A 7,500-nucleotide genomic window follows, 5' to 3' on the forward strand; every position below is an offset into this window, starting at 1 on the left:
TGCGTGGGAAGAGTCTTTCTAGGCCATGACCCACCGGAAGGGCGCAGCGTCCCCCACCCCAGACATGTGACGTCACACCATCGGTATTGACGACTAGACTGATTCCTTATAATCATTTGCCATACACCGGTGGAAGCTGCCGAGACGAGTAACTACATAGCGGGCTCGCCGTGTCACTAATGTACAGAGATACAACAGTTTCGACTGGAACCGGATTAAACGTATACACGGCGCTGATTAGTAATAGATAGAGCCATCAGAATACAGATAATGTATACAACTGTCCGTATACATGCTGAAAGACTCTGCTCACAATCACAACCACACGTCAGCCACACACCCTTATCACGCACTACTCTCTGCCTGTAACACGCACACAGACAATATGTAAGCACCAGCATGGAACAACACCCAGTGCATCCTCTCCGCCACATTAGACAATCCACACTGTCATAACCAGACTGGGAGGTCCACTCAGAAAACAGAATATCCCACCCACCCGACAACCACCATTGCTCAGCAAGCCACCAACACCCACACATGTCCTACACAGGGGTGCACCCAACATCACAATACTGCCTCCTCTCACAGCACACAAACAATGGCAGGAATGAAAGACACAGGTCTGCCACAAGCATGGAATGAGAGCGCCGCCTGTCATGAGCCAAAGGTGCATCCTGACGTGGCAAATCAGATGATGCCGCAGGCATCCACTTACTATAATCACAATCAACAAACCGGCCGCCCCGCCCGCCCCCCATTAAACCTTTCCTTACAACAATGTGTACCTTAACCTAACCTATATCGTACCGTAACCTAACCTATATCGTACCGTAACCTAACCTATGTCGTACCGTAACCTAACCTATGTCGTACCGTAACCTAACCTATGTCGTACCGTAACCTAACCTATGTCGTACCGTAACCTAACCTATGTCGTACCGTAACCTAACCTATGTCGTACCGTAACCTAACCTATGTCGTACCGTAACCTAACCTATGTCGTACCGTAACCTAACCTATGTCGTACCGTAACCTAACCTATGTCGTACCGTAACCTAACCTATGTCGTACCGTAACCTAACCTATGTCGTACCGTAACCTAACCTATGTCGTACCGTAACCTAACCTATGTCGTACCGTAACCTAACCTATGTCGTACCTTAACCTAACCTATGTCGTACCTTAACCTACCCTATGTCGTACCTTAACCTAACCTATGTCGTACCTTAACCTAACCTATGTCGTACCTTAACCTAACCTATGTCGTACCTTAACCTAACCTATGTCGTACCTTAACCTAACCTATGTCGTACCTTAACCTAACCTATGTCGTACCTTAACCTAACCTATGTCGTACCTTAACCTAACCTATGTCGTACCTTAACCTAACCTATGTCGTACCTTAACCTAACCTATGTCGTACCTTAACCTAACCTATGTCGTACCTTAACCTAACCTATGTCGTACCTTAACCTAACCTATGTCGTACCTTAACCTAACCTATGTCGTACCTTAACCTAACCTATGTCGTACCTTAACCTAACCTATGTCGTACCTTAACCTAACCTATGTCGTTCCTTAACCTAACCTATGTCGTACCTTAACCTAACCTATGTCGTACCTTAACCTAACCTATGTCGTACCTTAACCTAACCTATGTCGTACCTTAACCTAACCTATGTCGTACCTTAACCTAACCTATGTCGTACCTTAACCTAACCTATGTCGTACCTTAACCTAACCTATGTCGTACCTTAACCTAACCTATGTCGTACCTTAACCTAACCTATGTCGTACCTTAACCTAACCTATGTCGTACCTTAACCTAACCTATGTCGTACCTTAACCTAACCTATGTCGTACCTTAACCTAACCTATGTCGTACCTTAACCTAACCTATGTCGTACCTTAAACCTAACCTATGTCGTACCTTAACCTAACCTATGTCGTACCTTAACCTAACCTATGTCGTACTTAACCTAACCTATGTCGTACCTTAACCTAACCTATGTCGTACCTTAACCTAAACCTGTATTGCGCCTTAACCTAACCTGTATTGCGCCTTAACGTAACCTGTATTGCGCCTTAACGTAACCTGTATTGCGCCTTAACGTAACCTGTATTGCGCCTTAACGTAACCTGTATTGCGCCTTAACGTAACCTGTATTGCGCCTTAACGTAACCTGTATTGCGCCTTAACGTAACCTGTATTGCGCCTTAACGTAACCTGTATTGCGCCTTAACGTAACCTGTATTGCGCCTTAACGTAACCTGTATTGCGCCTTAACGTAACCTGTATTGCGCCTTAACGTAACCTGTATTGCGCCTTAACGTAACCTGTATTGCGCTTAACGTAACCTGTATTGCGCCTTAACGTAACCTGTATTGCGCCTTAACGTAACCTGTATTGCGCCTTAACGTAACCTGTATTGCGCCTTAACGTAACCTGTATTGCGCCTTAACGTAACCTGTATTGCGCCTTAACGTAACCTGTATTGCGCCTTAACGTAACCTGTATTGCGCCTTAACGTAACCTGTATTGCGCCTTAACGTAACCTGTATTGCGCCTTAACGTAACCTGTATTGCGCCTTAACGTAACCTGTATTGCGCCTTAACGTAACCTGCATTGCGCCTTAACGTAACCTGCATTGCGCCTTAACGTAACCTGTATTGCGCCTTAACGTAACCTGCATTGCGCCTTAACGTAACCTGCATTGCGCCTTAACGTAACCTGTATTGCGCCTTAACGTAACCTGTATTGCGCCTTAACGTAACCCTGTATTGCGCCTTAACGTAACCTGTATTGCGCCTTAACGTAACCTGTATTGCGCCTTAACGTAACCTGTATTGCGCCTTAACGTAACCTGTATTGCGCCTTAACGTAACCGATATTGCGCCTTAACGTAACCTATATTGCGCCGTAACGTAACCTATATTGCGCCGTAACGTAACCCACATGCCCCTTAACGTAACCTATATTGCGCCGTAACGTAACCTATATTGCGCCGTAACGTAACCCACATTGCCCCTTAACGTAACCCACATTGCCCCTTAACGTAACCCACATTGCCCTTAACGTAACCCAACACACGTTGGGCCTTAACCCAACACACGTTGGGCCTTAACCCAACACACGTTGGGCCGTAACCCAACACACGTTGGGCCTTAACCCAACACACGTTGGGCCTTAACCCAACACACGTTGGGCCTTAACCCAACACACGTTGGCCTTAACCTGCTCTGTAATTGTCATACGACGCGTTAAATTAGTGTAGTGTTGCCTAACTGCAACCCCGCAATATAGTTTGCTACTCGCACTGCCCGGTCCCCAGTGTATCGCTTCATGTTAAACACCTTGCAGCTATACACTGTAATGTGGATGGCAGCAGGACGTACATGCTCAATGCCCTTTGCAGTTGTTCATTGGCATTTGCAGTTGTTCATTGGCATTCGCATGGCGAAGCACTTAGCCTACGCTGTGGTACGGCCTGTGTCAACTGTCCGCTGATGTTGTACGTCCAAATCACACACTGTACTGCACATTGGTCCTCATGTACTGAATGATACATCGTGGTACATGTGACCGTACAACGACTGCGCCAACAACGGCGAACCATGCGGTCCAAATGTTGTGCACTCAGCTACGTGTCGTCTCCCTATAAGAGCTGGATTGCAGTGTGGTATGCCCTGGATGGCGATCAGCATGAGCCGTCTGTTGATGTAGTGCGCGTGTTGTCAGACGTAGTCGTCTCTTCTCACACACCGTGATAGCACGGTGCACTGCGTTCCACATCTGCGACATGCGACAGAGGCCGGTTGACAGTCGTTCGCGCAATGGACATCGCATACGTACGGGGGCCACCTTCCACGTGTTCGCTAAGCGTGGACATGTTGTTGCGTGTATGTGGGCAGACAGTGTGTCGTGACACCTGACACAGGCATGCAACAATCGTTGAATTTGCAAATGGCGATGGACGCCTACGTTTGCTGGTGACGTTACGCAAATGAACAACTGGTAAACCGTTGTGGTGCGGTTGTTCTCGCTAGGGGAGAATCAGTGATGGCGACGATCGGTTGAGCTACCAACCGGTTGTTGCAGCGATACCCACCATGCCCACGAACGTGAATGGCATGTGGGTGTGAAGCGATACGCGGCGGTGGCTGGGTGGGACCGTCCCCGGCCGGTGAGGGGGGGCCTCCCGGCGTGTTGGCCGTGCGGTGCGTGGGCGCACGCGCTACAGCGGCTGGTGGGGGCGGCCAGTGGCAGGCGCGCCGGCCGACGGAGGCGGCAGGCGGCGCAGCTGCGCGCCGGCGCACCCTGCACGCGGCGCCGTGCGGCCAAAGTAGGTCCTCGCGGGCCCGGTGCGAAGCGCGGTGGACATCTGCAGTGTGCTGGTCCGATTGAGGACTGTGTGCGCTGAGGATGCGCCGCCGCCCGGCGCTCGGCGCCGCGACGCCGTCTGCTGCTCGGTCGCCTCTGCGGTTCTCGCAGGTGGTTTGTATCGCAGCTGTGCGGACGTGTTGGCGCGTGCGCTGTGCTGGGAGAGTTCGCTTCGGCACCCAAGTGGGGCTTTTGTCCTTCTGTGGCGCTGGCGTTGGAGCTGCCGGTCACCGTAGGTGGCGCGTGTTGTCTCCCGCCGGCAATGCCACGACAGCACGCTCCCGGGCCTCTGTCGGCAGCGGCAAGCTCAGTTGGGAGCACGGGTGGTCGCACCTAAAGCGTCTACTCGCCAAACTCCGGGCGATTGCGCCTCTCTCGAACCCGACCAAGTACTTAGGACGGCGCTGCGCGCCGCCGGGACCTGAGAGGTTTCGAGGTGTATGGTGCAGGGGAGCTCAGCCTCCTCCTGTTTGCAGAATAATTGAGCGGACGCTTGCGTGTTCGCGCGGGCCCCCGGGACACACTCCCGGGCGGCCGGCTGCTCAGCTCTAGTTGACGCAGCTCCCTGGTTGATCCTGCCAGTAGTCATATGCTTGTCTCAAAGATTAAGCCATGCATGTCTCAGTACAAGCCGCATTAAGGTGAAACCGCGAATGGCTCATTAAATCAGTTATGGTTCCTTAGATCGTACCCACGTTACTTGGATAACTGTGGTAATTCTAGAGCTAATACATGCAAACAGAGTCCCGACCAGAGATGGAAGGGACGCTTTTATTAGATCAAAACCAATCGGTCGGCTCGTCCGGTCCGTTTGCCTTGGTGACTCTGAATAACTTTGGGCTGATCGCACGGTCCTCGTACCGGCGACGCATCTTTCAAATGTCTGCCTTATCAACTGTCGATGGTAGGTTCTGCGCCTACCATGGTTGTAACGGGTAACGGGGAATCAGGGTTCGATTCCGGAGAGGGAGCCTGAGAAACGGCTACCACATCCAAGGAAGGCAGCAGGCGCGCAAATTACCCACTCCCGGCACGGGGAGGTAGTGACGAAAAATAACGATACGGGACTCATCCGAGGCCCCGTAATCGGAATGAGTACACTTTAAATCCTTTAACGAGTATCTATTGGAGGGCAAGTCCTGGTGCCAGCAGCCGCGGTAATTCCAGCTCCAATAGCGTATATTAAAGTTGTTGCGGTTAAAAAGCTCGTAGTTGGATTTGTGTCCCACGCTGTTGGTTCACCGCCCGTCGGTGTTTAACTGGCATGTATCGTGGACGTCCTGCCGGTGGGGCGAGCTGAAGGCGTGCGACGCGCCTCGTGCGTGCTCGTGCGTCCCGAGGCGGACCCCGTTGCAATCCTACCAGGGTGCTCTTGAGTGAGTGTCTCGGTGGGCCGGCACGTTTACTTTGAACAAATTAGAGTGCTTAAAGCAGGCAAGCCCGCCTGAATACTGTGTGCATGGAATAATGGAATAGGACCTCGGTTCTATTTTGTTGGTTTTCGGAACCCGAGGTAATGATTAATAGGGGACAGGCGGGGGCATTCGTATTGCGACGTTAGAGGTGAAATTCTTGGATCGTCGCAAGACGAACAGAAGCGAAAGCATTTGCCAAGTATGTTTTCATTAATCAAGAAACGAAAGTTAGAGGTTCGAAGGCGATCAGATACCGCCCTAGTTCTAACCATAAACGATGCCAGCCAGCGATCCGCCGCAGTTCCTCCGATGACTCGGCGGGCAGCCTCCGGGAAACCAAAGCTTTTGGGTTCCGGGGGAAGTATGGTTGCAAAGCTGAAACTTAAAGGAATTGACGGAAGGGCACCACCAGGAGTGGAGCCTGCGGCTTAATTTGACTCAACACGGAAACCTCACCAGGCCCGGACACCGGAAGGATTGACAGATTGATAGCTCTTTCTTGATTCGGTGGGTGGTGGTGCATGGCCGTTCTTAGTTGGTGGAGCGATTTGTCTGGTTAATTCCGATAACGAACGAGACTCTAGCCTGCTAACTAGTCCGCGTGACATCCTTCGTGCTGTCAGCGATTACTTTTCTTCTTAGAGGGACAGGCGGCTTCTAGCCGCAACGAGATTGAGCAATAACAGGTCTGTGATGCCTTAGATGTTCTGGGCCGCACGCGCGCTACACTGAAGGAATCAGCGTGTCTTCTAGGCGAAAGGTCGGGGTAACCCGCTGAACCTCCTTCGTGCTAGGGATTGGGGCTTGCAATTGTTCCCCATGAACGAGGAATTCCCAGTAAGCGCGAGTCATAAGCTCGCGTTGATTACGTCCCTGCCCTTTGTACACACCGCCCGTCGCTACTACCGATTGAATGATTAGTGAGGTCTTCGGACTGGTACGCGGCATTGACTCTGTCGTTGCCGATGCTACCGGAAAGATGACCAAACTTGATCATTTAGAGGAAGTAAAAGTCGTAACAAAGGTTTCCGTAGGTGAACTGCGAAGGATCATTACCGACTAGACTGCATGTCTTTCGGTGTGCGTGTCGTGTCGCGCAACACGCTACCTGTACGGCTCGCAGTAGCCGTGCGCCGCGTGCGGAACCACGCGTGCTTCTCAAAACTAACGCCAATGTTGTGTGGTACGAGCGCTGAAGCGCTGGAGCGGCTGGCCTGCGGCACCTGGCGCCTGGCGCCGGTTTTGAATGGACTTTCGCCCGACTGCCTGTCCGCTCCGTGTGGAGCCGTACGACGCCCATCGGCCGTGAGGCCGTTGGACACAGAACGCTTGAACAGGGGCCGCCACACGCCTACGTCCCGCCTATGCAACTGTCTTGAAAGGAGACAGTGGAAACTAAGAAAAGATCACCCAGGACCGGTGGATCACTCGGCTCGTGGGTCGATGAAGAACGCAGCAAATTGCGCGTCGACATGTGAACTGCAGGACACATGAACATCGACGTTTCGAACGCACATTGCGGTCCATGGATTCCGTTCCCGGGCCACGTCTGGCTGAGGGTCCGGCTACGTATACTGAAGCTGCGCGGCGTTTGCCCCGCTTCGCAGACCTGGGAGCGTCGCGGCCGCCTGTGGGGCCGGCCGCGCCCTCCTGAAATGTGCGATGCGCGCCCGTCGCCTGGCGGTTCGCATACCGGTACT

General features: G+C 52.1%; 2 non-coding genes across 2 annotated transcripts; both read left to right on the top strand.

Moving 5' to 3' along the window:
- The first annotated feature begins 4,947 nt into the window (after positions 1 to 4,947).
- Positions 4,948 to 6,855, top strand: LOC124559945. Its single transcript, XR_006968974.1, has one exon. It is a non-coding gene; the product is annotated as a small subunit ribosomal RNA (ribosomal RNA).
- Positions 6,856 to 7,208: 353 nt separating this feature from the next.
- LOC124559950 lies at positions 7,209 to 7,363 on the top strand. The gene has a single exon (XR_006968978.1). It is a non-coding gene; the product is annotated as a 5.8S ribosomal RNA (ribosomal RNA).
- Positions 7,364 to 7,500: the final 137 nt, after the last annotated feature.

The sequence above is a fragment of the Schistocerca americana genome, unplaced genomic scaffold (genome assembly GCF_021461395.2).
Source record: "Schistocerca americana isolate TAMUIC-IGC-003095 unplaced genomic scaffold, iqSchAmer2.1 HiC_scaffold_1063, whole genome shotgun sequence".
Taxonomy (NCBI): Eukaryota; Metazoa; Arthropoda; class Insecta; order Orthoptera; family Acrididae; genus Schistocerca; species Schistocerca americana.